Genomic DNA, 27,840 nt, shown 5'->3' with positions numbered 1-27,840 from the left:
TGAAAGCTGAAAACTGGGAACACAAACGTCCATATATGAATGAACAGATAAATAAATTGTGGTACATCCATAAGACGGACTAATACCAATTAATGGAATGATACACTGGGTGAATCTCAAACGAATTAGGCTGAGTGAAAGTAGCCAGACACAAAAAGAACACATAGTGAACAATTCCATTTACGTGACATCCAACAAAGGGCGACACTGTACGAGAGAAAGGAGATCAGTGGTTCTGATTTGATCTCGGGATTGGATGGGAAAAGAGGGTCAGCTACATCTACTTCTGCTTCATTGACTACACTAAAGGCTTTGAGACTGTGGATCACAGCAAACCATGGAAAATTCTTAAAGAGATGGGAATACCAGACCACCTGACCTGCCTCTTGAGAAATTTTGCAGGTCAAGTAGCAACAGTTAGAACCAGACACGGAAAAACAGACTGGTTCAAAATTGGGAAAGGAGTACATCAAGGCTGTATATTGTCACCCTGCTTATTTAACTGATATGAAGAGTACATCATGCGAAATGCAGGACTGGATGAAGCACAAACTGGAATCAAGAGTGCCAGGAGAAATATCAATAACCTCAAATATGCAGATGACACCACCCTTATGACAGAAAGAGAAGAGGAACTAAAGAGCTTCTTGATGAAGGTGAAAGAGGAGAACGAAAAAGCTGGCTTAAAACAACATTTAAAAATTAAGATCATAGCATCTGGTCCCATCACTTCATGGCAAATAGATGGGAAACAATGGAAACAGTGAGAGACTTTATTTTCTTGGGCTCCAAAATCACTGCAGATAGTGACTGAAGCCATGAAATTAAAAGATGCTTGCTCCTTGGAAGAAAAGCTATGACAAACCTAGACAGCATATTAAAAAGCAGAGACATTACCTTGCCAACAAGGTCTGTCTAGTCAAAGGTATGGTTCCTCCAGTAGTCATGTATGAATGTGAGAGTTGGACCTTAAAGAAGGCTGAGCGCTGAAGCATTGATGCTTTTGAGCTGTGGTGTTGGAGAAGACTCTTGACAGTCCCTTGGACTTCAAAGAGATCCAACCAGTCCATCCTAAAGGAGATCAATCCTGAATATTCATTAGAAGAACTGATGCTGAAGCTGAAGCTCTAATACTTTGGCCACTTGATGTGAAGAGCTGACTCGTTGGAAAAGACCCTGATTCTTGGAAAGACTGAAGGCAGGAGGAGAAGGAGACGACAGAGGACAAGATGGCTGGATGGCATCACTGACTCAATGGACATGAGTTTGAGGAAACTCCGGGAGTTGGTGATAGACAGGGAGGCCTGGTGTGCTGCAGTCCATGGGATTGCAAAGAGTCGGACACAACTGAGTGACTGAACAACGACACAGAAGCAGGAGGGAAATTTGGGGGCTGACATAAGTATTCACCATGATTGTGGTAGATATTACATGGCTCTATACATTTGTCAGAGCCCATCAAATTATACACTTAAAACTGAAGATTTTTTTTTCTTTTTAAAAAATATTTATTTTTGGCTTCATCAGGTGTTAGTTGTCCCATGGCATACGGGATCTTAGTTCCCTGACCAGGGATCGAACCTGTGTCCCCTGCATGGCAAGGCAGATTCTTAACCACTGGACCACCAGGGAAGACCCCAAAGTGGAGAATTTTATTGTTTAAGTTCAACTTCAAAACAGCTATTAAAAAAAAAAAATCTAAAGAGATAGGGGAAAGGATACTGTATACAAGTCAACATAAAACCAGTATGGCAGTATTAATATCTGACAAGATAGACCTTTTTAAACAATTCAATGGCAGTGAAACAAGAAAAAATAAGTCAGTACATGTAGCCCACATTAATTGTTGTGTCTCAGTGTGGCATTTATAACTGCTAGCATTTGAAGAACAGAGGCCAGAGCCAGTTCTCACCAGAAAATGGAATGATGTTTGAGAAACAGTTCTTTTCATAGATGGGCATATGAGAAGAATTGTTGTACTGAGAAATAGAGGTTAATTCAATCAGAACAGATTCCATGAAGCATTTGGGGGCATGGAAAGAATAAAAAAAAAAAAAAATACAACAGTTTTGATTTTTGTTCTAGCAATTTTTCTCCTCTCCATGAGACAATGAGTCTTTTCATTTAGCTTTACCAAGAGGGTGGAGGAGAGAGAGAGGAGATTGTTCTGACGGTCTTAGCTATAACTTCTTCTAAGCATCACTGTTCCAAGTCAATTGACAGGCGCCTAGGATCTCACGGGAGCCAACACTACATGCCAGGGGCCTTGGGAGGAGAGGCCTGGCTCTGTCTCAACACGCCTTGTGACCTCAGTTAGGTGATTTAACTTTCTGGGCTTTAACTAGTCAGCTATAAAATGAGAGGCGTGACCTGGAAGCCATGTTTCCCAGCCTAAACCAGATCACAGGCCGGGATGACGCTGCTCTCCTGAGGAAGCCTGGGCCTGACACCCTCCCAGGCTGTAAACCCTGCCCCTGGATGAGAAAGGGGCTAAGGCTCTAGTATTTTCCAAGCGCCTACTACGGGCCAGGCAGTGAGCAGGCCACTTTGTGTAATATTATCTCATCTGGTCCCACAACCGTTCTGTGAGGTGGACTAGTTCCCAATTCCTTGGATGGGACACCAAGAGCTACAGATGGAAAGATGTTCCCCCAGTGCCTCAGAGCTAGTTAAGTGACAAAGCCCAGATTCTACCCCTGCCATCTCTTAGGCAGCCAGCCTACTTGCTAAAAAAAGAGATTTTGAGTCCCCTTCTCTGTGCCGAAAGTTCTTAGACATCAGATACAATAGTTTTGTCCCTCGCAAGCCGCTGCTCCATTGGCACACCTCGGGTCCACACTAACCGCTGTGTCCACCGGAAATCTGTCACACAGGACGGCCCCAAAGGCCTTCCTGCCAGCCCCTACCTTAGACCAGAACCCCCAGCTCCCGCAAGGCCAGCAAGTGGAGCCCAGCTTCTGCTGGGAAGGACTCAAGGTCATGGTGCTCAGGACGCTCTCAGTACCCGACGCTGAGATGTTGACCTGATGTTGACTGTGATTTTCACCCCATGGTCTAGGCCTGCTTGCCAGCCCGGCCTTTCCAGGCACAGACTCGAGTCCTTTCATGGAAGGGTAAGTCCACGGTCAAGGGTGACAGGAGATTTGGCCTCAGCTCCAGTGTCTTCCTCGAGCCTCTGTCACATCCACGGGTGGACGCTTTCTCGCGTCTGCCAGCTCCCCGCTCCAGACCTCCCAGCAGGTCCTGCCACTGCAGCAATGCTCGAGGTTCTCGATTTCTCACCCAGACTCCTCCAGAAGCTTTGGAACTGCTCTTACCGCCTGGGGTCCTGCCTCTTCCCTGCTCAGCTTCCAACTGCAGCCTGCTTACCGTCGTCCATGCTTAAGGCCCACCGGCCACCCTCCAACCCCACACGCACCCCAGCCCCTTGACCGCTGCCAGAGGAACTCAGATTCTTGTGCTAGCTGGGTGCCTTCACTCAGGCTGGTCCCTTGGCCCAGTCTACATTCATCAGAACTGCCTTGGAGGACCTCCCTGGCAGCCCAGTGTTTAGGGCTCCATGCTTTCCCCTGCCGGGGGCCTGGGTTCGGTCCCTGGTAGGGGAACTAAGATCCCACAAGCTATGCAGCGAAGCTAAAAAAAAAAAAACGCAACAAAACCGCATTCATTCCTCAAGTTTCAGCTCAGATGTTCAGCCACTCTCCAGAATGTTCTCTGATTTTCCCAGTGAGGATTGATGTTCCTACACCCTCTTAGCAGTGAGTTGGCTGTCCGCTCTGGCCCTGGGTTTCTTTTTCTTGCTTCTGTATCTGCCTCCCTGACTAGACTCTGAGCGGTTCCATGAAACCACACCTTGTCATCTCTGTATCCCTGGTGCTGAATTTTGTAAATGAACTCTTAGAAAATAGGTAAATGCTGAATAAACACATTTACTGATCAGCAAAAGATCGATAAATGTTGAATCAAATTGGCCCTAGTTCTGCACCCAACATCTTGACAAGGCCAAGCAGGTCTTCATCTATGTACGATGTTTGCCAGGATGGGGGCGACCCCAAAGGCTCTGCCTTGTGATAGGAGGAAACTCTCCCCCAGATTTCTTGTCCGTGTTGAACACATAATTGTTAAATGGTATCGATGAAATATCAAATATCTAGTTGTAATAATTAAAGTATCCATTTCATCATACATGCATATTCAAAACATTTCAAATTGCAAAATACAGATTCGTTTAGCAATAATGCTGTATTCATTAAAAATGTTTCATAGAAAAAGTGTTTTTCATAAAAGTGTTTTTTTCTCACTTCATAAAACAGTTTTCAAATGCTTGCCTTTCCAACATCAGTATTTCATCAAACTAAAGATGTTTTTTGAGTCTTCTGCCACCCTCACTTCTGTTTAAGTTGTGTGAGATACAGTACTTTCTGAATCCATATGTGATGTTGTCACTGGAAAGTTTATCTCAGGCCACCAGTCCCCACTTACGTAACATGAGGACAGTTGGGTTTTTTCATGTCCTGGAAACATAAATTCACCGTCTCTGCAACCTATTCATTGCGTTGCTCTTAAGGTATTGTATCCAGTGTCATCCAACACTTATAATTGTGAAATTGTGTCCAGAAGAATAATGACTAAATTTGAATTGATTTTTCTTTTACTGTTTTGGTCAGTTGACTTCTACGTGCATTATCCAAAATTAGTACATTGATTGAGGACAGTTCAAGCCAACGTTCCATCCCAAATATGTTCAATGTATTTGACAGAGCTCCCCCTACTTTGAGAGCTCTGCAAGGACTCAAATATAGAGCAAATTCCTATTTTCCAAGGAAGCATTTTCTGGGGGAAAATATCCTCACCTCATATTTTGGTATACAGGGCATTCTTACCATATCTTTTCTCCCTTCCAGACAAGCAAGCACCACATTCTACCATGTGATGTCTCTCATGCCTTCTCCCCTTTCCATCCATACCAATGTCACAGCCTTAGACCTGGCCCTTACTCTCACTGGAGAGACTACAAAGGTCTTGCCAGACATTGCTAGTTGTCCTCCAATATTTCCCCTCCTTCTTTAGTAACAGAATCTCCCTTATTCACTTGACATGTGTGGGAATTAAGACCAAATGCTCAGCCTTCCCTTCTTCCCTACATGGGTCGGGGGGACAGAAGTCAACATTGTGTGTACAACTTCTGAGAAGTGTCCTTACAGGAGAGGAGCTGAGGGCCGATTGTGGAGTGCTACAAATGTTCTGCGGATTACTCAGTGCTGACTCATTAATGAAATTAATGATTACTCAATTAATGAAAAATAATCCAGCTACGTCCCTGATTAGTGCACTTTCTTATATGCGTGCTTCAGTAAAATGTTTACTTAAAAAACAGGTAATGCTAAGTTAGAATAGCAGTTACCTTTGGAGGAGGTGATAATTAATCGGGGGTACAAGGGGGGGCTTCTGGGGTACCAATCTGAGAAGTGGTCACATGAGAGTGTTCATTTTCAAAAGATCCACTGAACTGCTCCCTTATGGTTTTTTGGCATCGTTTTCTATGTGCTTTTGATTCTAAGTTTACTTGACAAATGTGTGCAGTACTACTCCTGCCCCCCTTGCTCCCAGATCACTCCATGGACATTCAGGGAGAGATGTGAGCTGCAGCAGAGATTTTGGAGGAAGTTTAATGGGTGTTCTCTCTTGAATGGGCTACTGTGCACACACTGGGAGGGATGTTAATAAGAATAAAGCTGTACTGGTGGTCCTGACCTTGAACTCCTTCTTAAGCCCTGGGATGTGCAAAATAATGTCCCTCCAAAGATGTCCATGTCCTAATCCCCAGAATTTGTGGATATGTTACATTACACAGCAAAGGGGAATTACAGTTCCTAATCAGCTGACTTTAAAAATGGGGAGCTACTGTATATCAACTATATCTCAATTTTAAAAATAGAAGGGAAAAAAAAAAAACAGGGCGAGTATCCTGCATTATCCAGGTGAGCGCAATGCAGTCGTCAAGGTCCTCAAAAACCTAAGAGGGAAGCAGCATGAGGAGTACTCAGCCTGACACTGCTGGCTTTGCAGATGGCAAGAGGCAGTAAGCCAAGCAAAGAGGAGGGAGTCTAGAAGCTGGAAAAAGCAAGGAAATGCATTCTTCCCTAAAGCCTCCCGAAGGAACGATAACACCCAGTAAGAACTATTTCAGACTCGTGACTTCCAGAAACAGAGGATGAGACTTTTTAAAATTGAAATATAGTTAGTTTACCATGTTGTGTTAGTTTCAAGTGCATAGCAGTGATTCAGTTATACATACATGTATATTTACACACACATACATGTATATGTATACATATTCTCTTTCAGATTTTTCCATTATATGTTCTTATGAAATATTGAGTATTGATCCCTGTGCTATACAGTAGATCCTTGGCATTCACCTAGCTTATATTTAGTAGTGTGTGCGTTATTCCTAATTTACCTCTCCCACTCACCCACTATCCCCTTTGGTAACCATAAGTTTATTTCCTGTCTCTGAATCTATTTCTGTTTTGTATCATTCATATCATGTTTTGAGATTCCACATATAAGTGATGTCATATGATATTTGTCCCTGTCTGACTTACTTCACTTAGTATGATAATCCCTAGGTCCATCCATGATGCTGAAATTGGCATTATTTCATTCTTTTTTATAGCTGAGTAATTCAGCTAGATATACTACATCTTCTTTATCCATTCACCTGTCAGTGGACATACAGGTTGCATAAACTTGTTTTATGTCTCTGAGTCTGTGGAAAGTTACTACAGCATCAATGGAAAACTAATACAGACATTGTCTAGGGAATCTCAGAAAGGTGGTGATATTCTCAGAGGAGATCTTGGGGATGGGGGCATTCTTTCTGTTTCACTGAAATGGAGAAGGAGAGGGATTAGAAAAATCAGAAGACACTGTTGATGGAGAAAAGGAGACCATTCTGAGGGGCCGGTGTTAAGGTTTGTCACAGAAAGGCAGAAACTGAAAGTAGTAACTTGAGAATTGCGTTTGAAGAAACCCAGGGCTCGCAAAAGATTTGACCCTTAGCCTTGACCCCGGTGGTCTTGAGCGTCTCATCTTTTAGACAAGTGAAAACAAACTCACCTAACTGGGAAGGTGCCGGGATGAGCCCTAAACAGAAATGAGATAAAATCCTTTGATCGACATCATTTTCTCTAATAGTAACTGTTTATTAGAATAATGCCCCCAAAGATGTCTATGACCTAATCATCCCAGAATCTGTGAATATGTTTTTGCCTTTTGTGGCAAAAGGGATTTTGTAGATGTGATTAAACTAAGGATATCGAGATGGAGAAAGTAGCCTGGATTATCCAAGTCGGCCCCAAGTAAGCACAAGGGTCTTTATAAGAGAGAGAAGTGGGGATGGAGAGGAGGTGGGGAGAAGGGGGAAGGAAGGGGAGAACTGGAAGCTGCTATGCTTCGAAGATGGAACAAAAGTCCAGGAGCCAAGAAACACAGGCAGCTTTCAGAAGCCAGAAAAGGCAAGAGAACAGATTTCCCCCGGAGCCTCCAGAGGGAACACAGCCTTGCCGACACCTTGATGTTAGCCCAGTGAGACCCATTTCAGACTTCTGACCTGCAGAACTGAAGGACAATAAATCTGTGCTGCTTTAAGCACTAAGTTTGTAGTAATATGTTACAGCAGCAATAAGAAACTGGTACAGTAACCTAAAATAGCAGTGGGGTATTCCAGTGGGGAGTGAGCCACAGCCCCCAGCGGTAAAGTTTTCTCTGACAAGACTCTTAAAAGAACCTTTGAAAAATGTTAGCTAGTTCACCTACTCAACCACTGCTTTTCCATGCAGATAGTTTGGTATAAATCTTATTTTCAATCAGTTCACTCTGAGCATTATCACATACTACCCACTGGCAGATTCATTCACAGTTAATTAACTCATTTAACTGTTATGACAACACTATGACACAGATGGCATCATCCCATTTGATGGATGACATAACTGAGGCTCAGATAACAATAATCATAGGTAATTAATATTGAGCACTGACTCTGAGCTAGGTATTACACTAAGCATTTTTATCTGCGTTAACTAATTTAATTCTCCCAACAGTCCTGTTCCCATTTACAGATGAGGAAACTGAGGCAGGAAGTCTCAGTAACTCTTCACAATCCCTGCAAGTAATGAGTGGCAGGTCTGAGACTGGAACCTCAGTCTCTCAGGCGCCAAGATCAAGGTCACACCCCACAACCTCTCATCACTGTCTGCATCATTACCGCCAACAACCAAGACCTCTGGGATGGAGCGCAGACCTGCCCTTCTCTCTCTCCGAGTCCCCTTCAGGGTCCTGCCGGGTAAGGCAGCAGTGGCTGTCTGCCGAGCCACATGGCAGGTTCAAAGATGACCTCATGGCTGGAGCTCCAAGTGGCAACCGGTCCTTTGGAAGGGCCTCCCTGGCCCTGTTTACTAGCAACAGCGAAGATAGCCTCCACTCTCTCATTGGCACTTCCGCACCCTCTTTTTCTGACCCTCCTGACTTATTCCCACGTGTTACAAACAGAGGAGTCCTCCAGAGTTTCCCTAAAAACAGGGAGTCCTAGGAAAGGACTCTCTCAAATGCACATGCTAAAAACCTGAAAACCAGAGGCCGCTAGTCCCGTCCCAGCGAAAGCATCAGAGACTCCTGTGCCCTCGGCTGCTCTCAAACAGCGGCTCAGCCCTGAGCCCCAGCGTGTCCCCCTCACTGCCCACCCAGCCTCACGCCCAGCGCCCCTGCAGGCCAGCGTTGACCCTCCTGGTGCTCCCTCACCACCTGTCTCTGCCCCTCCTTCATTCCCGCCCCTCCTCACTCCTTGCCTTCTCTTAGGCCCCCACCAGAGCTGATTCTAGGAAAAATGGGGTATTTCTTTCTAGAACCTTCAATGATCCTCTTCTTCCTTCTCTATCTTTCGAGAAGCAATCTTCGGGGTTTCCCTGGTGGCTCAGTGGTAATGAATCTGCCTGCCGATGCAGGCAGCACAGGCACGGGTTCGATCCCTGATCTGGGAAGATCCCACATGTCATGGAGCAAGGAAGCCCATGGGCCACAACTACTGAGCCTGAGCCCCAGAGCCAGGGAGCTGCAGCTACTGAAGCCTGAATGCCTAGAGTCCACGCTCCACAACAAGAGAAGCCAACAGTGAGAAGTTCGTGCACCACAGCTAGAGTAGGCCCTGCTCTCCCCAACTAGAAAAAAGCCCTTGCAGCAACAAAGACCCAGCACAGCCCCAAACAAATAAATTTAAAAAAGAAGAAGAAGCAATGTTTGGTTCCCTCTTCTTTAAGTCTTCAGCCTCATTTCAACTACCTCTTGTTGAACAGAGATACGTGGTGACGGTGGAGCTCAGAGCATGGCAGCCATCTGAGGGGATCTCCGAGGTGGGCTCTGCACCTCTGGTCAGTGAGCTCCAGCCTCAGTGCCTCCAGGGGCACTGGACTCTAGAGCCAGGGACCCTGGATTCTTAGAGAAGAGCGGCCTGCCTGAATTCTATTGGCAGCAAAAAAAAAAAAAAAAAAGGCGGGGGCAGATGGGGAAACAGAGGTGAAGAACCACAGATATCTATCTGCAGTCTCAACAGGGAATTCCAAGGGATTGAGCTTCCGGGTTTGAAAGGAAACTTTCCAGACCATAAACCCATCTTGGAACAGCAATATGATTTTCTGAGGCTGTCCAGTTGGAAGCAGGCAGGGAGAACTGTGCAGGCGTGCTCCTGAGTACAAAATTGCAGTTAAATACATGCGGATCATCTGCCAGCCTCAGGTATCCACTCAGAGCCTAGCTTCCTCAGTTGGAGAGGAGGTGACTGTGTTCCTAGAAAAAAATTCCTTGCTCTTCTGGAGAGTCAGGTCATGGAACTAGTCTTAAGATGCCTGGAACGGTTGTAAGCACTTGAATTTAATCCTCACTGCCCTGTAGGTATGATCATCCCATTAGACAGATGAAGAAAGTGAGGCACAGAGTAGTTGGGTAACTCCAAGGTTACCAACCTGTAAGCTCCGCTCACAGCCAGGGTCTGAACCTCAGCAGGCCAACCCAGAGTCTCTGGTCTTGACCATGCCCCCCACCCCCACCCCCCTGCAGCCTTTTGCTGGTCTCTTGGCTGCCCCGCTGCTGGAAGCCAATTAAATGCACTTGGTGCAGACACGGCCCAGCTCCCTGATTTATGACTATCTGGAACTCGGTCATTTCGGGTTTGCTCAGGGCCATGAGTGTATTCCCGAGGAGCTATCTTCCTGTGAGTCCAGTCCCGGAGACCTTAACGAGAGGGGTGGGGGTGTTCCCTCATTTTTTCTCTCCTCTCTCCATACTATCCTGGGGGTTTCTAGCAATGACCACAAATGCCCTCACCTTTCTTTCCTTTCTCCACCACGTAAGGAAGCTGGAGCTTTAGCTCCATAGAAAACCAAGAACAAAATGCTGATGACACAGGCATGAAAAGACCAAGCCCGCCGAGGTGGGGAGTCGGAATCGATCCGCTCGCCAGCCGAACGGGAATCGCCGCAGATCCGCGCTCCTTAAGTCTGCCTTTTCCGGGGTTCGGCGGAGCCCGGGTCCGGGCGTCCCGGCGGCGAGGCACAGCGCCCCCACGGGACCCCACGGGGTGGCTACCGCGCTGTGCGCCCGGCGGCGCGGGGAGCGCGCGCGGAGCTCGCCCGGCCGCGGCGGCCCGACTACCCCCAGCCTGGGGTCCCGCAGTGCCGCCGTCGCTCTCGGGCTCTGCCTGCCCGGAGGGGTCGGGAGCCACGAGCCTGGGGCTAGAGGTGGTGGTCTGGGGGCGCCTGGCGGCGGGGGCCGCGCGGAGCGGCGGAGGCCGGGGCGCCAGCCTGGGGGCAGCGCCCGCGTGCGTGGGTGCCTAAGCCCTGCCTATCTGTCCGTCTGTCGGTCGGTAGGGGTCGGTCGGTCGTCCGCGCCTCGGGGCCGCGGGGCGAGGCAGGGGCCCCGGGGAGAGCGCGCCCCGCTCACCTGCAGCCGCCGCTGCCGCCGCCGCCGGCGCCTAGGAAGCGAGACAGGGGCGCAGCCGCCCGGGTCTTCCTCGCTGGCCTCGTCGCCGCTCCGAGAGCCACGGCTCTCCTCGGGGAGACCGCTCGTGGGAGCCGGGGAAGAAGCCCGAGGCGCTGCCGCTGTCTCCTCCTTGGCCGCTTCCTCCAAGTCCCATCCCAGAGCGCTCCCTTCGCTCGCTGGCTGCCGGGACGGCTCGGGGCCAGCGCGGGCGGGCGGGGGAGGCGGCGCCGCCGAGGGTGGGGAGAGGGCCGGCGGGAGGAGGGGTGTCCTCTTTGGGGACGGGGCGGGCGCGGAGAGGGAGCGGCGCGAGGACCGCCCCACTCCGAAGGCAGCCCCGGGAACCGGGCGCCCTGGCCGCGCGTCCTGCCTGCTGCCACCTCGCTCTGCGCGAGCCCAGGGGAGGATCTGACTCCCGGGGTCGGGAGCCGCGGGCTCGGGAACAACTAGGAGCTTTGGGGGCTTGGCTGGGGGGGGTGGGGGGCGTGGGGGCTGGGGCGGTGCGATGGAGAGCATCTCCTGGAGGAAGGCAGGCGTGATAGGGTCCCGTGTCCTGAACCGAGGGGCATGATCGGTCGTTCGTCGACGACGATGAAGTAGAAAGTGGCGAGAATTGGGGTAATTGGTGACAAGTGCCAGGAGCTGTCTTGGCAGTGCCCAGAGCACCGCTGCCAGTTCCTATTAAAAGAGCGTCCACTGGCAGGGACCAGGCCCCCGGGTTGTGGGGGGGGGAGTCAGGATGCCAGGAGGGAAGGGAAACAGGTTCCCACCCTGAAGGAGCAGAGAAGGTCTGGTCTAGGCCAGACTTTTGAAATTATAGGCAAAGATGTTTGCAGTTTGGTAAAGTGAGGGGAACAGGACCTTAGAGGTCCCCCGGGGGATTTTGGAGGGATGCAGGAGACAGGGCTGGTCAGTGGCAGGGAAAGGGTCTGGCACCGCCAGTCTGTCAGCTCTCCCTGCTTCTGGCCAGCTCTCCCTGCTTCTGGCCAGCTGGGGTGAGTGGGGGTCTATACAACAAGCTAGTGTGTTAGTTGTCCCGACTCTTTTCGACCCCGTGGACTGGAGCCTGTCAGGCTCCTCTGTCCATGGAATTCTCCAGGCAAGCATACTGGAGTGGGTTGCCATTTCCTTCTCCAGGGGATCTTCCCAACCCAGGGATCGAACCTGGGTCTCCCGACTTGCAGGCAGTCTTTACTGTCTGAGCCACCAGGGAAGCCAACAGGCCAGGGCATCTTCTAATAATCACACCAAAATTATAACCCCAAACCATTAACCCAGCCACTCAGTTCAGGTTTTAACAAGCTATGGGGGAGAGGTAGTAGTATTAACAAGTTTCAAAACGTCTGGTGCTAGAGTCTGATCATTTAAGTACTCTTAGCTGCCTGACACCGAGCCATCACTCTTATTTGATGATTTGGTTTCTGGAATATGAATAAAAAAACAGGTACAAAAGCAATTCTTCAGGAAAGCTCCAGATGGGTAATTAAAATTCTAGCCATAAGGCAAGGGGTCAACATACTCAAGCCATCGAGGCAGCTCAGTGGTGTCATGAAGCCAAGAAAGAACACTGGATTTCTGTTCCCTTACCCTGTACCTTAGGCACACTGGGCACTCTTGCCTGCACTGATCAGAAATAGTTTCTTTGTATGTCTTTGGGAGGAGGTAGGTGGAGGTCGGAAAGCAGAGGAAAGCCTTCAGGAAATGTTTGGTCTCTGAAGTCTTGGATCCCACAAATGAAAATTCTTCCTGAGTCTGAGCCAGTGAAAATCCCTTAGGAGCTGGGGAAGTTGAGTTACAGTTTATGGAAACTTACAGTTTAAATGCGTTGCCTTATTCCAAGACACCAGTATGATCCAGTAACTTACCAGGGAAACAATAGCAATTCCGAAATCCTTCCAAATGTTAACGAATTGTAATTTAGTAAAAGACTTCAGTGATTCTGGTATATGCCAACTAAGATGGATGTTTTGCCCCAGGGAGTTCTATAAGAATTCCCCAGAAGTCTCTGTACAAAGTATGCGTAGGGCCAAGTCAAATAGGTCAGTGAGCTGTTCTACCTTGTGAAATGATCTTCAGGTCTGCCAGAAAAAAAAAAAAAAAAGAGAAGCAAAAGTGAGTTCAGTATCCTGAAATATCGTCAGAATAAAACAATGGTGTTCGTTTCTCAGTTACCTTTGGGGGTGAATGCAATTTGACAATAATAAAGGCTGCTAGGCAAAGTCCAAACTTGCCTTTTCTCCCAGAGGCTCTACTACTGGCTTAGTGCAGAGAGCCTTATTCATAAAAAGTATGGGGCTATGATTCCAGGTCTTACCTGGGCACTCACACAAGCAGACAGGAACGGGGGTGTGTAGGATCTCGGGTCTCTTGAGTTAGTTAGAATCTGTAACTGTTGAAACGACTTACCCCTTGATAGCTATACTGGGTTCAACTCACTTCTCTGTCTCTGGCAGGGGGGTCTATTGTAGAGTAAGGATGGGGGTGGGAGGGCAGTCGTTTGACCCAGACCTCACGTTCATGAAGAGCCTCAAATACAAACTTTGCCCGTTTCATTTGTTCCTTGTAAACAGTAGAACTTTTTGTTTTACGTTGCATTAGAATCCTTCCTAGAGGGCAGATTAAAATGAGACTACCAAACAGAAGAGGACCAGCACATAAGCAAACAAAGAGCAGACAGGTTGGCTCACAGAACTCGCAGCCTAAAATAAATCTTGTACTGATTTTTTTTTCCTTATTGATAATAGAAACATCGCTTTTGTTGACAAGATAGAGTCATACCAGGCAAGCTCTGCAGAACACGAAGAGGAACCTAGAACTTCGATGTCACCTCACTTGCCCTGTGTTTCTCTAGGAGACTGTTGATGGGTGTGTGTGCTCAGTCATGTCGAACTCTTCACGACCCCACGGACTGTAGCATGCCAGGCTCCTCTGTCCATGCAATCTTCCAGGCAAGAATGCTGGAGTGCTTTGCCAATCCCTCCTCCAATGGACGACGTTTTGTCAGAACCCTCCACTATGACACATCCGTCTTGAGTGGTCCTGCATGGCATGGCTCATAGCTTCATTGAGTTATGCAAGCCCCTTTGCCATGACAAAGCTGTGATCCACGAAGGGGCCTGATGTGTGAGTCCTGTGTAAACTGGTGGAGGTCGTCCCCATCCCACTCAAGTAGAAGGGCAGGACGTCTCACCTGGAGAGGAGCCTTCCCTCCTTTGGGCCACCTGCCGACTGGTCAGAGCAGGAGAGAAGGGAGAGAGCGGAGCACTGCAGACGCAGTGGCTGGGTTTCCACTCCAGCGTTGGGTGAGCCACCCTCACACCTGGCGGGGGGCGGGGGGGGTGGCGTGCCTTCCTTCCAGATGCCCCTCAACATGGACAGCAGGTTCCATGTCAGAGGGTCCCCTTGAGGACAGGCTGGCTAATGGCACCATCACCCCAAGTGAAATGATTTCTAAATAAACATATCCCACCTTGGAAAGTGGACTCCAATGAGTTGCTGTGACCTTGAACTTGGACCAGGGGCTCCAGAAGGCAGGGACCAGGCCCTCTTTAGCTTGTTTACCATCTTCCCTAGGCCATGCTGTGGAAGAGACTGGGCTGCTATGGCTTTAACCTGAAGTTTAGAGTAGTCTTTTGTGAAATTGGGCTGATAAGGCTGCTTATCAAAAATGAGATAGGAAGATGGACTATCTCTGGACTGGGGAGCCTTAAAACTTGGGCAAGATTGAGTGGAAATCTGACTTGTGTTCTTGGATACTGACAAGGCTGAAATGTTGCCCGTCTCCCTGGAGACTAGTTTCCACTTTTGAAGTGGAGGATGGACCTGCTGTGCGTGGAAGCATCTCTCGGCAACACAGATTGCTGCCTCTTTCCTCCTGAAGCCCAGGAATTGGCACAAAGCAGTCTGCTATTAGAAGCCAATAGCCTCGTGTCTGTGACACTCAGCTAACTGCCTTCTCACCTTTTGCCATTGCTGAGTCTCTGTCTGCATTGGTTGCCTGGTGTTAAATCAGACTGCAGGAGACTTGGGCAATGAGGATGTGTATCTGTCCTATAAAATCCTCCAGCGTGCTGGCAGAACTCAATAAACTCAAGAATAACAAAAATATCAGAAGTCAGAACTTTTCTACTTTCTGTCTTGCTGGAGAAAATAACTGGGACACAGTTATTACCGGCGTCCAACAGAAGGGGAAACACTACAGATGGTCCAGTGGAAAGAATAAGGAATAAGGCAGTGAACTCCTGAGAGCCACAATAAATCATATGATGGAGAAAAATAAGATGTAATGCAATAAAGTGAACAATATTTTGTTGGTAGAGCACACTCTGAAAAGAAGCAATGGAAATGTCTTGTCTCATTTAAAGCAAGAATTGACAAAGCAATTCCCAAGTACAGAAAGTGCCAGAACATTACTGGCTACATGAACACTATCTGTGAACAAAAAGATGTTGAAAAGAAGATGCAATAACCAAAGTGCAAAAGAACTGAAATTTTCTTTTAGTTAAAGCAAAAGTTCTAAGACAGCTCGGCATTCTGGCCAGGCCTAATGAGAGGGCACAGACTAACACTGCTTCACCACTAACTCCAGACTACCACGGAGCAGAGAATATGTTAGACAAATTTCTGAAAATCAGTCAGTGTACCACACCACATCAACAGAATAAAAGACCAAAACCACACGATCTCAGTAGATGCTGGGAAAGTGTTTGATAGAATTCAACACTCCTTCATGATAGAAACACCCAACAAACTAGAAGTATATGGAGACTTCTTCGATCTAGTAAAGAACATCTGCAAAAAATCCACAACTAACATACTGAAAACTTTTCCTCTGGGATAGGAACAAGACAAAGACATGCTGTCTCACCACTTCTGTTCAGCACTAGACTAGATGTTCTAGCCAAGGCAAGAGAATGCAATAAAAGGTACCCAGCTTGGAAAGAAAAAAGTAAGACTATATTTGCAGAAGACATGATCTGGTAGGTGGTAGTGGTTTAGTCGCTCAGTTGTGTCCGACTCTTTTGTGACTTCATGCACTGTAGCCCACCAGGCTCTTCTGTCCATGGAATTCTCTAGGCAAGAATACTGGAGTGGGTTGCCATTTCCTCTCCAGGGGTTCTTCCCGACCCAGGAACTGAACCCGTGTCTCCTGCATTGGTGGGTGGATTCTTTACCAATAAGCCACCAGGGAAGCCCAATCTGGTAGGTAGAAATCCTAAAGAATCTACTAAAAAAGTATTAGAGCTAAGGAAGTAGTTCAGCAAGGTTGCAGGATACAAGATCAATAGACAAAAATCAATTATATTTCTATGCAATCTGAAAATGAAATTAAAACAATTCCACTGAAAATAGCGTCAAAAAGAATAAGTCACTTAGAAAAGGATTTAACAAAAGAAGTACAAAACCTATACTCTGAAAATTACAAAATATTGTTGAAAGAAATTGAAAGGATATTAAACAAGTGGGAAGACATCCCATATTCATAGATTGAAAGCTCTGGTATTGTTTAGATGGAATATTCCCTTAACTGACCTACAGAATCAACACAATCCTTATCAAAAATCCCAGCTGGCTTCTTTACAGAAATTAATGAGCTGATGCCAAAGTTCATATGGAAATTCAAGAGACCCAGAGTCGCCAAAATAATCTTGAAAGAGAACAAAGCAGGAGCGTCCACGATCCCTAATTTCAAAACTCACTACAAAGCTGCAGTAATCAAAGGAACGCAGTACTTGCATAAAACAGACATAAAATCAACTGAACTAGAACTGAGAGTTTAAAAATAAGCCTTCACATTCACAGGTCATTGATTTTCAACAAAGGTGCCAAGACCATTTAATGGGGGAAAGAATTTCAACTGGTGCTGGAACAACTGGATAGACACACGGATAAGAATTAACTTGGACCCTGACCTCATACCACATACAAAAATTGATTCAAAATGGATCAAAGACATAAGAGCTAAAGCTATTAACCTCTCAGAAGAAAACACTGAAGTAAATCCTCATGACCTTGTACTAGGCAATGCTTTCTTGGATATGACTTTGAAAGCACAATGACAAAAGGAAAATAGTTAAATTGGTGTTGATCAGAATTAAAAATTTTGTACCTCAGTGGACACTGTCAAGAAAAGACTGGGGGAAATTTTTTGAAAAGAATGAAGGAAAATTTTTTGTTAATCATAGACTGATAAGAGACTTGTATATAGAATAGTAAAGGACTCTAAATTAAATTCAACAACTTACGTGAATAAATAGACAAGGTTTCTGAATAAACATTTCTACAAAGAAGATATTCAGATAACCAATAAGCAAGTGAAAAGATGCTTAACAATATTTGCCATCACAGAAATGCAAATCAAAACCACAAGAGACATCAAAAGAAAACAAATGACCCAATCAAAAAATGGGTGAAAGATCTAAATAGACATTTCTCCAAAGATGACATACGGATGGCCAAAAAGCACATGAAAAGATGCTCAACATCATTAATTACTAGAGAAATCCAAACCAAAACTACAATGAAGTGTCACCTCACACTGGTCAGAATGAAAGCGAAAGCGAAAGCGAAATTCACTTAGTCATGTCCAACTCTTTGTGACCCCATAGAATAGTCCATGGAGTTCTCTCCAGGCCAGAATACTGGAGCAGGTAGCCATTCCCTTCTCCAGGGGATCGCAGGGATCGAACCCAGGTCTCCAGCATTGCAGGTGGATTCTGTACCAGCTGAGGCGCCAGGGAACCACTGGATTGCCAGAGAAACCCCTAGATTTGTTTTCATCAGTCAGAATGGCCATCATCAGAAAATCCACAACCAGTAAATGCTGAGAGGGCGTGGAGAAACAAGAACACTCTTCCTCTGTAGGTGGGAATGTGAATGGGGAACTGCCACACAACCCAGCGATCCTGCTGCTGGGCATATACCCTGAAAAAAAGCATAATCCAAAAATACACATGCACCCCAATGTTCACTGAAGCACTATTTACCATAGCCAGGACATGGAAGCAACCTAAAGGTCTATCAACAGATGAATGGATAAAAAAGGCATGGTGCGTATATATAATGGAATATTCAGTTCAGTTCAGTTCAGTCGCTCAGTCGTGTCCGACTCTTTGCGACCCCATGAATTGCAGCACGCCAGGCCTCCCTGTCCATCACCAACTCCCGGAGTTCACTCAAACTCACGTGCAAATATTACTTAGCCATAAAAAGGGATGAAATTGGGTCATTTGTAGTGATGTAGATGGACCTAGAGTCTGTCACACAGAATGAATTAAGTCAGAAAAGCAAATATTGTATATTAATGCATACATGTGAAATCTAAAAAAATGATGCAGATGAACCTATACAAGGTTCAGATGGTGATGATGATGCAGGTTCAGATGATGCAGATGAACCTATTCCTGCCGTACAGGAATAGAGACATGGACACAGAGAACAAACATATGGATGCAGGAGGGGAGGACAAATTGGGAGATTAGGACTGACATATATACCCTACCATGTGTAAAACAGCTAGTGGAAAGCCTCTATACAGCACAGGGAGCTCAACTCAGTGCTCTGTGATGACCTAGGGGGTGGGAGGGGCGCTGAGGGAGGGGATACATGTATACACGTGTACACGATTCACCTTGCTGTACAGCAGAAACTAACACAACACTGCAAAGCAATTATACTCTAATTAAAAGAAAGAAACACAAAGGATTTCCCTAATGATCCAGTGGTGAAGACTCTGTGCTTCTACTGCAGGGGGCACAGGTTCAACTCCTGGCCTGGGAACTAAGATCTCAAATGCCACGCAGTGCAGTCAAAAAACAAAAGTGAAAAACCAAACTACAAGACATCACTTCACACCCATGAGGATGACTGTTATAAAAAAAAAAAGATGAGCAAAAACAAGTGTTGGCAAGGATTTGGACAAACTGGTACCCTAGTAACACTGCTGGTAAAAACATGAAATGGAGCAAGCACTGTGGGAAACAATTTGGCAGCTTCTCCAAAAATTAAGCATATAGTTACTGTAAGATCCAGCAATTCTACTCCTAGGTATGTAGGAGAGAGAAAGCATATGTCTATACAGAATCTTGTACACACATGTTCCTAGCAGCATTATTCATAATAGCCAAAAAGTGAGAACAGCCTTCATGTGCACCAACTGATGAATGGATAACTAAAATGGAACATTATTTGGCAATAAACAGGACTGAGATGCTGATATGTGCTACCACGATGGATACATCTAGAAAACAGCATAGCTAAGTGAGAGCTAGATCACCCAAAACTGCACGCTGTATGATTCCATGTCCAGAACAGGGAAAATCCATCAGAACAGAAAGTAAATTAGTGGTTGCCTTGAGGTGAGAAGTTTGGGGGAAGAAAGGGGAGTGATTCTTTATACATGAGAAGTTTCTCTGAAGGGTAATGGGAATGTTCTAAAGTTGATTGTAGCGATGGTTGCATGACTGGATAATATTAAGAAATCATTAAGTCGTGCAATTCTATGGCATGTGAACTGCATCTTAATAAAGTGTGGGTTTATGGGGAGATGGTAGGTTTTAATTCTGGGTCCTCACATAAACACGTTTTTCTTTTTTTTTTTTCTTTTTCTTTTTTTTTTTTAATTTTATTTTTAAAAAAAAATCACATGCTCCCCATCCTGAACCCTCCTCCTCCCAACCTCCCCATACCATCCCCTGGGCCTTCCCAGCGCACCAGCCCCAAGCATCCAGCATCGTGCACTGAACCTGGACTGGCATCTCGTTTCATACATGACATTTCACATGTTTCAATGACATTCTCCCAAATCTTCCCACCCTCTCCCACAGAGTCCATAAGACTGTTCTATACATCAGTGTCTCTTTTGCTGTCTCGCATACAGGGTTATCGTTACCATCTTTCTAAATTCCATATACATGCGTTAGTATACTGTATTTATGTTTTTCCTTCTGGCTTACTTCACTCTGTATAATAGACTCCAGTTTCATCCACCTCATTAGAACTGATTCAAATGTATTCTTTTTAATGGCTGAGTAATACTCCATTGTGTATATGTACCACAGCTTTCTTATCCATTCATCTGCTGATGGACATCTAGGTTGCTTCCATGTCCTAGCTATTATAAACAGTGCTGCGATGAACATTGGGGTACACGTGTCTCTTTCCCTTCTGGTTTCCTCAGTGTGTATGCCCAGCAGTGGGATTGCTGGATCATAAGGCAGTTCTATTTCCAGTTTTTTAGGAATCTCCACACTGTTCTCCATAGTGGCTGTACTAATTTGCATTCCCACCAACAGTGCAAGAGGGTTCCCTTTTCTCCACACCCTCTCCAACATTTATTATTTGTAGACTTTTGGATCGCAGCCATTCTGACTGGTGTGAAATGGTACCTCATAGTGGTTTTGATTTGCATTTCTCTGATAAAGAGTGATGTTGAACATCTTTTCAAGTGTTTGTTAGCCATCTGTATGTCTTCTTTGGAGAAATGTCTATTTAGATCTTTGGCCCATTTTTTGATTGGGTCATTTATTTTTCTGGAGTTGAGCTGTAGGAGTTGCTTGTATATTTTTGAGATTAGTTGTTTGTCAGTTGCTTCATTTGCTATTATTTTCTCCCATTCTGAAGGCTGTCTTTTCACCTTGCTAATAGTTTCCTTTGATGTGCAGAAGCTTTTAAGTTTAATTAGGTCCCATTTGTTTATTTTTGCTTTTATTTCCAATATTCTGGGAGGTGGGTCATAGAGGATCCTGCTGTGATGTATGTCAGAGAGTGTTTTGCACGTTTTCATCTCTTTTTGAAACAGACTGCTCCTCTTCCTTGTTTGCACACCCCTCTCGGAAAGCTCTCCCTCCTGGAAGCAGGTCTGTCGCACATGGGCAGGAAGGGCCTCTTGCCCCGTTCCTCAGCTCCTATTCCTGTGTTCTCACACACCGGTGCTGGAGTCTGGACTCCTCCTCTGATTACTGTTTTCCACCGCAGGACTTGCCAGCTGGCGGGGACTTCTGGGCTAGTGTTGGTGGTCCCCGCCACAGGGAAATGCACAAGGCTTTCCTGATGGGATCTTGAGACTACTCTTGTAAAGGCCGAAAGACAAACATGCTCTATCACACACAGGCCTTCAGGGGTTTTATTTAAATCTGAAGTGCCCGGGAAGTAGAACGTATCAGCTGGACTTGAGTTGCAAGTTGGCTGTTCGGAATTTTCCCTCATGTCCCCAAGTCCTCAGAGTTCCAGAGGGTCTCAGACTTGGTTATTCATTGTTCCAACAATACACTAATCTACTAGGAAAGAGAAAGGAGCAAGTTCAAGGGAGCCACACATCTAGTGATTTAATGTTTCATTCAGAGCCCTCCTGCATTAAATTCACACAAAAGAACTCGATCACAAGCATAGAGCTAAGAATGCCATTTCCCCTTTGAATGTGAACTGCAGCAGGGCGTCATCTATCCCCTCATCTCAGCTGTCCTTTAATCTTTCTTGAGAGATCAGTCCTTCTATTTCTGTGTTGCTGGGTTTTGCCCATCACCTCTACGACTTCTAGAGGTTGAGATGCCACCCCACTCCCAACCCACAGTAAACACACTGGTAGGGTCTGTGGAGAGACCTCTCTTTGTTCCCTCCTACTGTCTACAGGAATGAGGTCTTTTTATTCCCCCAGGGGTCTTTTCTGGAAAAAAGTAGTCTCTGTGGAGCTTGCTGCTGCTGCTGCTAAGTCGCTTCAGTCATGTCCGACCCTGTGCGACCCCATAGACGGCAGCCCACCAGGCTCCCCGGTCCCTGGGACTCTCCAGACAAGAACCCTGGAGTGGGTTGCCATTTCCTTCTCCAATGCATGAAAGTGAAAAGTCAAAGTGAAGTTGCTCAGTCGTGTCCGACTCTTAGTGACCCCATGGACTGCAGCCCACCAGGCTCCTCCATCCATGGGATTTTCCAGGTGGAGCTTGAGTCCCCCTGAATTGTTAAGAATTTGTCACAATCACCATGGGTGGGGTTACAGATGGTTTTACTTGCTCTCCTATGCTTATTCTATTCTTATTCTAGTGACTATGTTTGAGCTTCTTCTATCTGCCAAACAAATGCCAGGCGCTGGGGACAGAACACTAAGGAACATAGACACAGTTTCTAATCTACTGGGAGAGGACAGATGAGAAAGGTGACAGGAACCAGAATGTAAGGTGTGCCTTGACTGGGATGCTATGGTATGTTATGTATGAAAGTGAAAGTCCCTCAGTCGTGTCTGACTCTTTGCGACCCCATGGACTATACAGTCCATGGAATTCTCCAGGCCAGAATACTGGAGTGGGTAGCCTTTCCCTTCTCCAGGGGATCTTCCCAACCCAGGGATCGAACCCAGGTCTCCAACATTGCAGGCAATTCTTTACCAGCTGAGTCACCAGGGAAGCCCAAGAATACTGGAGTGGGTAGCTCACCCTTCTCCAGTGGGTCTTCCCAGCCCAGGAATTGAACCGGGGTCTCCTGCATTGCACACGATTTCTTTACCAACTGAGCTATCAGGGATGCCCATGTTATGCTATGGCAGAACAGAAAACGAATCCCTCCCAGACTAGAGGGTCACAGAAGGCTTCTAGAAGGCAGTGACATTCAAGATGAGACCCAAAGGATAAATTATTGGTTTTATTTTCTATTTTTTCTTGCAATATATTACTTATACAATTTTCTTTCCGCCTTGTGGGATCTTCCTTGAGCTGGGCCACTGCAGTGAAAGTGCTAAATCCTGACCACTGGACCACCAGGAAACTCCCTTATGTAATTTTATTTTTAAATGCACAAGTTTACTGATGGCAGAGTCAGGCCTGGATTCACTCCTAAGATGTTCAAGGAAGCTGGTTCTCAGGGACACAGATGATTTAGTGTATTAACCTCACAGGGCGGAGGAAAACCTAGAGTTTCGTGGGAGAGGGCTATATTCTCCCTCTGTTTGGCAAATGTGGAAACAGACCCTGTGAGAGAGGTTTTCTGGGGCAGGCAGGGAAGGAAAGAGAGTTGGGTCTCAAGGCCCCAATTATTCCTCCAAGATAATGTAAACACATTACATCACTAATCTACTCACTTATGCTTGGAACGTTATTGCACACAGTCTTCTTGAAAGATAAATCAGTCCAGGAACTTCCCTGGCGGTCCAGTGGTTGAGAATTCACCTGCCAGTGCTCGCTTGGGCAGCACATAGACTAAAATTGGAACGATACAGAGATTAGCATGGCCCCTGTGCAAGGATGACATGCAAATTCATGATGCGTTCCATATTTTAATAGATCACCAATGGGAATTTGCTGGCTCAGGAAACTCAAACGGGCTCTGTATCAACCTAGAGGGGCGGGATGGGGAGGGAGGTGGAAGGGAGGTTCAAAAGGGAGGGGGTATATATGTATACCGATGACTGATTCATGTTGAGGTTTGATAGAAAACAACAAAATTCTGTAAAGCAATTATCCTTCAATTAAAAAAAAAGAAAAAAAGAATTCATCTGCCAATGCAGGGGACATGGGTTAGATCCCTGGTCCAGGTAGACCCCACATGCCGAGAAGCAACTAAGCCAGACACAGCTACTGAAGACTGTGCTCTTAGAACCTGTACTCTGCAACAAGAGGGGCCACGACAATGTGAGGCCAACTCACTGCAACTAGAGAAAGCCCATGCACAGCAACGAAGACCCAGCCAAAGAAGTTAAAAAAAAGATAAACTAGTGCATTTTAAAGTGTGTCTAATGTTCTCAAAAGGAAATCGCTCACTTAAAACAATTAACTGCTCCCAAAGGCCCACCTCAGTTGATCTTTCTTCCTAGCTGAACACTTTCCTTATGATAAGAATTAAAAGCTGATATTCACAGAACATGCTTAAGCCTGATTAAATAGAAAATAGACAGCTTTACTTGTGTAATACAAACCTCAAGTAAAAAAATCCACCCCAAGTTTACAAACTTCATATGGCTTTACATGACTTGCCTTCCTTCTTGTAATGTCTTTGTTCCAGTTAGTAGCAATCAACCTTGTTAGTAAGAACCGAGAGGGCTGGTACAGAATTCTGAGATTCTTGATGTCTCAAAGATATGAAATAGATGCTTAGATGGACTCAACTGGACTCAACTGGCAACAAAATCCTGACTCTGCCACGTACTGTGGAAACTTGGGATCAGTTATTTTCCTTTAAAAGTCTGTTTCTCCATCTGTAAGATGAGGATAAACAGTAACTGTAAAGTGCTTAGCAGCATGGCTGGCACATAGAAAGGTTCAGGCAGTAGTCAATGTCATTCTGCCAGATAAGGTAGAAGCCTCAGGTCTGGGGGCTGATTAGGGAGAAAGGGACAGGCAAAGAGGCCCTGTGATCTCAAGTTGGGGGTGACAGGAATGATGGGGAGACCACTAGCAGATACAGGGGTCAACATGAGCAGATTTGGGGGAAGAGGAAACAATGCTTCATCTCAGGCACAGTGAATATTTGATGTCGTGATGTCATTAAGAGAAGACTGGGAGTGTTGATAAAAGCAGGGTTGGCGCTGCCATTATTATTTATTGCAGGGGACCATATGCAGGAATATGCAGAAGACCCAGGTTCGATCCCTGGGTTGGGAAGATCCTCTAGAGCAGGGAATGGCAATCTACTCTTGCGTGGAGAATCCCAAGGACAAAGGAGCCTGGTGGGCTGTAGTCCACAGGGTCGCAAAGAGTCGGACATGACTGAGAGACTAACACTAATCTGCAGGAAAGAAAGATTTAATTTAAAAGACATAACATGACTGCAGCAACAAAAGATGCTTGCTTCCTGGAAGAAAAGCTATGAAAAACCTAGACAGTGTTGTATTAAAAAGCAGAGACGTCACTTTGCTGACAAAGGTCCATATAGTCAAAGCTATGGTTTTTCCAGTGGTCATGTATGGATGTTAGAGTTGGACCATAAAGGCTGAGCGCTGAAGAACTGATGTTTTTTAACAGTGGTGCTGGAGAAGACTCTTGAGAGTCGCTTGGACAGCAAGGAAATCAAACCAGTCAGTTCTAAAGGAAATCAACCCTGAATATTCACTGGAAGGACTGGATGCTGAAGCTGAAGCTCCAATACTTTGGCCACATGACCTGAAGACCCGACTCATTGGAAAAGACCTTGATGCTGGGAAAGATTAAAGGCAAAAGGAGAAGGGGATGATAGAGGATGAGATGGTTGGTTGGCATCCCTGACTCAATGGACATGAGTTTGAGCAAGCTCCAGGAGATAGTGAAGGACAGGGAAGCCTGGCATGCTGCAGTCCATGAGGTTGCAAAGAGTTGGACACGACTTAGCGACTGAACCAACGTTTAAAAGAACTAAAGAAATTTTCTTGCGAAAGTAAAATAGTTAAATAAAGATACATTTGTTTAGCTAAAATGAATACTGGGGGAAACGTGACATCTCACAAAGGCCCCCCACACACACACACAAAGTACACCATCCTTTCTGCAGGTGGGTCACGCAGACAGCAGACCCAGTGTTCCCAGTCTTTCCAGAGCCAGGGATTTTTCAGGTGGAGACCACAGACGGGAGCCTTATCAGCTCTTTAGGTCTAGATTGGAGGCCCCAAACTTAGGGTCCCAGGAATCTGGCACCTGTTGTTGGTTATCTTTCTTCACAGCAGGACTCGATATGCCAGAGAACTGAACCGTGACTAGCAGACAATCTGATGGTACATTCACTGCCAGGCTCTTCTAAGAGAAATGAGGCCCCCACTGCTGGCTAATTACGCCCATCTACCCACCGTCACACAGTTCCTCTCCAAACTCTCTCTACTGCAACAATATACCCTGGACAACTTGCCCAACACCAAGGAATATGTATGTTCTATTTGCTCAGCTGAAGAAGATCCCATGATAATAAATTTTACTTAGTAAGCAAAAACTTGTTTTATCGTGTTTGTTGTTAATGGCTTAAAAATTTATTGAAGGATAATTGCTTTACAGAATTTTGTTTTTTGTCAAACCTCAACATTAATCAGTCTGCTAATGGTTTTTTTAAAAGTATGTGTTTAAAAAAAAAAAAAGTATGTTAGGTTTTGGATGGGATAAAATAAATAAAACTGTAGTCCATCATGCTGTTTTGAGCCAAACTCTTCATTCTGAAGCAGCAGCCGTTTCCTCTACTTAGGGTCGTATCGATGCGGGTAGAGAGCTAAGACTTTTGCTTTGATGTCACTTCTCCAGGGTTGGCCAGGCAATAGATTCTCTTCTGTCTCTGTACACGACTCAGCAGCAGGCATGCATGGGCTTCTCAGCAGAAGGTTGTAGACCTGGCTGGCTTCCACACACCAGTCATTTGGCAGAAAACTTGGCCAGCAGGCAAAACACTTTAAGTGAATTTCATGGGTGTGGAGACATCTATGCAATGCCTCCTTTTCTCCTTCCCTTTTAGAACATGCATGTGAGCTGCCCAAAACCCATTTTACAGAAGTGGGTTCTACTTCTGGTACTGAAATGTCTCACTTTACACTGGCTGTCCTTTGGTGTTATACCTCACCTGCCCTCTCCCCACCAGAATGTAGAATTTTGTCTACATGACCAGCGGCAATATTAACAGTCACAATATTTAGGTCGTTTTCCAGATTGGCTGCAAAAGCTAACATTATCTTTTCAAATGGAAATAGTGTTTTCATAAAAGATCCATTTGTATAGCAGGATTTTTTTCCTCCAATGATGACTCCAGTGATTCACATATAATACATCCCCTCCACGGAGAAAACTTGAATGCTTTGTCTCTAAAAATGATTTCTTGAGAGTATTACTGAGTACTGCTGATTAATAAACTGAAGTGAAGGTGAAAAGACAAATACAATAAGGTGTGGTTCAGCTAAGCAGTCAAACTAAACACATTTTGGGACCATTAGAGTTTAAAAAAATAGGGGGATAAAGAAGGATGGAGAGAACCTGTCTGGCATTATGCAGAACAACAGGATAGGGACAAGGGATTTGGGGGAGATGCTGCTCATGTGTTTACGTAGAAAGAAGGTACAGGAAGGGGAGCAGTGAGTCAACCGGCCCTTTCATGTGACAGAACATTCTGGAAACCCGACTGGCTCGTTCAATGGAGGCTGGATTTCTAGAGTGGGCAGACCCCATCTAAGCCCAAAGATGTGTTTTTCTCTTCCCTCTGTCCAGCAAACAGACTCCAAACCCTCCCACAGGCTGCTTATCAGTGGGCCCATTTGCACATCTACTGGTGCTGGGCTGAATATCCATGACCTTAAAATAGGGTTTGGGGGTTTCAAGATGAAAAAACCCAAAGCTCTCTCATCAGTTCTCAACAGTCAAGTGACCAGAAAGTATATAAGCATGAGAGCAACTGAGGTAATGACTGTTGTTGTTCTCTGCAGACGACAAAACAGAAGAACAGAGCTAGATATTAAAGTGGGGTTTCAAATACATTTAAAAGAGGTATGTATCTGTATTAGACATGAGACAGGGACACAGCGAACTGCTGAGTATGCTCTGGAGGGTCACTTTAATCCAAGCCATCACCTCTCCACACTGGACACATGAAGACAATTCCTTACTCTGCAGAGGTAAGGATGGGGGCAGCTTCGGGAGTGAGCTTGAGATGTCACGTCAGGAAGGCCCAGTAGCATCAGCACCTGTGAGGTCTGAGTGACATGAATCCTCTGGTCGGTGGCACTGAGTGTCATGTGAATGAGATCCCCTCTGGGGACCCTATGAAGGGAGTCTCAAAACCAGCATTTTTCTCCACTTGATCACCTCATTTTTCATAGTGTAAAACATGATTAAGCAAAGTGCCGGAAAATCACAGGGAGTAATATGCAAACGACTGTGACTT

The 27,840-nt window shown here is 45.8% G+C and overlaps 1 protein-coding gene and 1 non-coding gene across 4 annotated transcripts in view; one reads left to right on the top strand and one right to left on the bottom strand.

The window, feature by feature from the left end:
• MATN2 (matrilin 2) overlaps positions 1-11,246 on the bottom strand; it is a 173,147-nt gene extending 161,901 nt beyond the window's left edge. For 2 of the 3 annotated variants that reach the window (XM_070383017.1, XM_070383018.1), the window contains exon 1: positions 10,999-11,246. The gene's annotated coding sequence lies outside the window, so the exon portion shown is untranslated. The remainder of the gene's footprint in view (positions 1-10,998) is intronic. The other variant, XM_070383016.1, reaches the window with a different exon arrangement.
• Positions 11,247-23,195: 11,949 nt separating this feature from the next.
• On the top strand, positions 23,196-23,299 carry LOC138990829 (U6 spliceosomal RNA). The gene has a single exon (XR_011466942.1). It is a non-coding gene; the product is annotated as a U6 spliceosomal RNA (small nuclear RNA).
• Positions 23,300-27,840: the final 4,541 nt, after the last annotated feature.

This window comes from Bos mutus, chromosome 14 (genome assembly GCF_027580195.1).
Source record: "Bos mutus isolate GX-2022 chromosome 14, NWIPB_WYAK_1.1, whole genome shotgun sequence".
Classification (NCBI taxonomy): domain Eukaryota; kingdom Metazoa; phylum Chordata; class Mammalia; order Artiodactyla; family Bovidae; genus Bos; species Bos mutus.
Note: the sequence above shows the minus strand (reverse complement) of the source record. Positions and strands in the feature narration are given on the sequence as shown.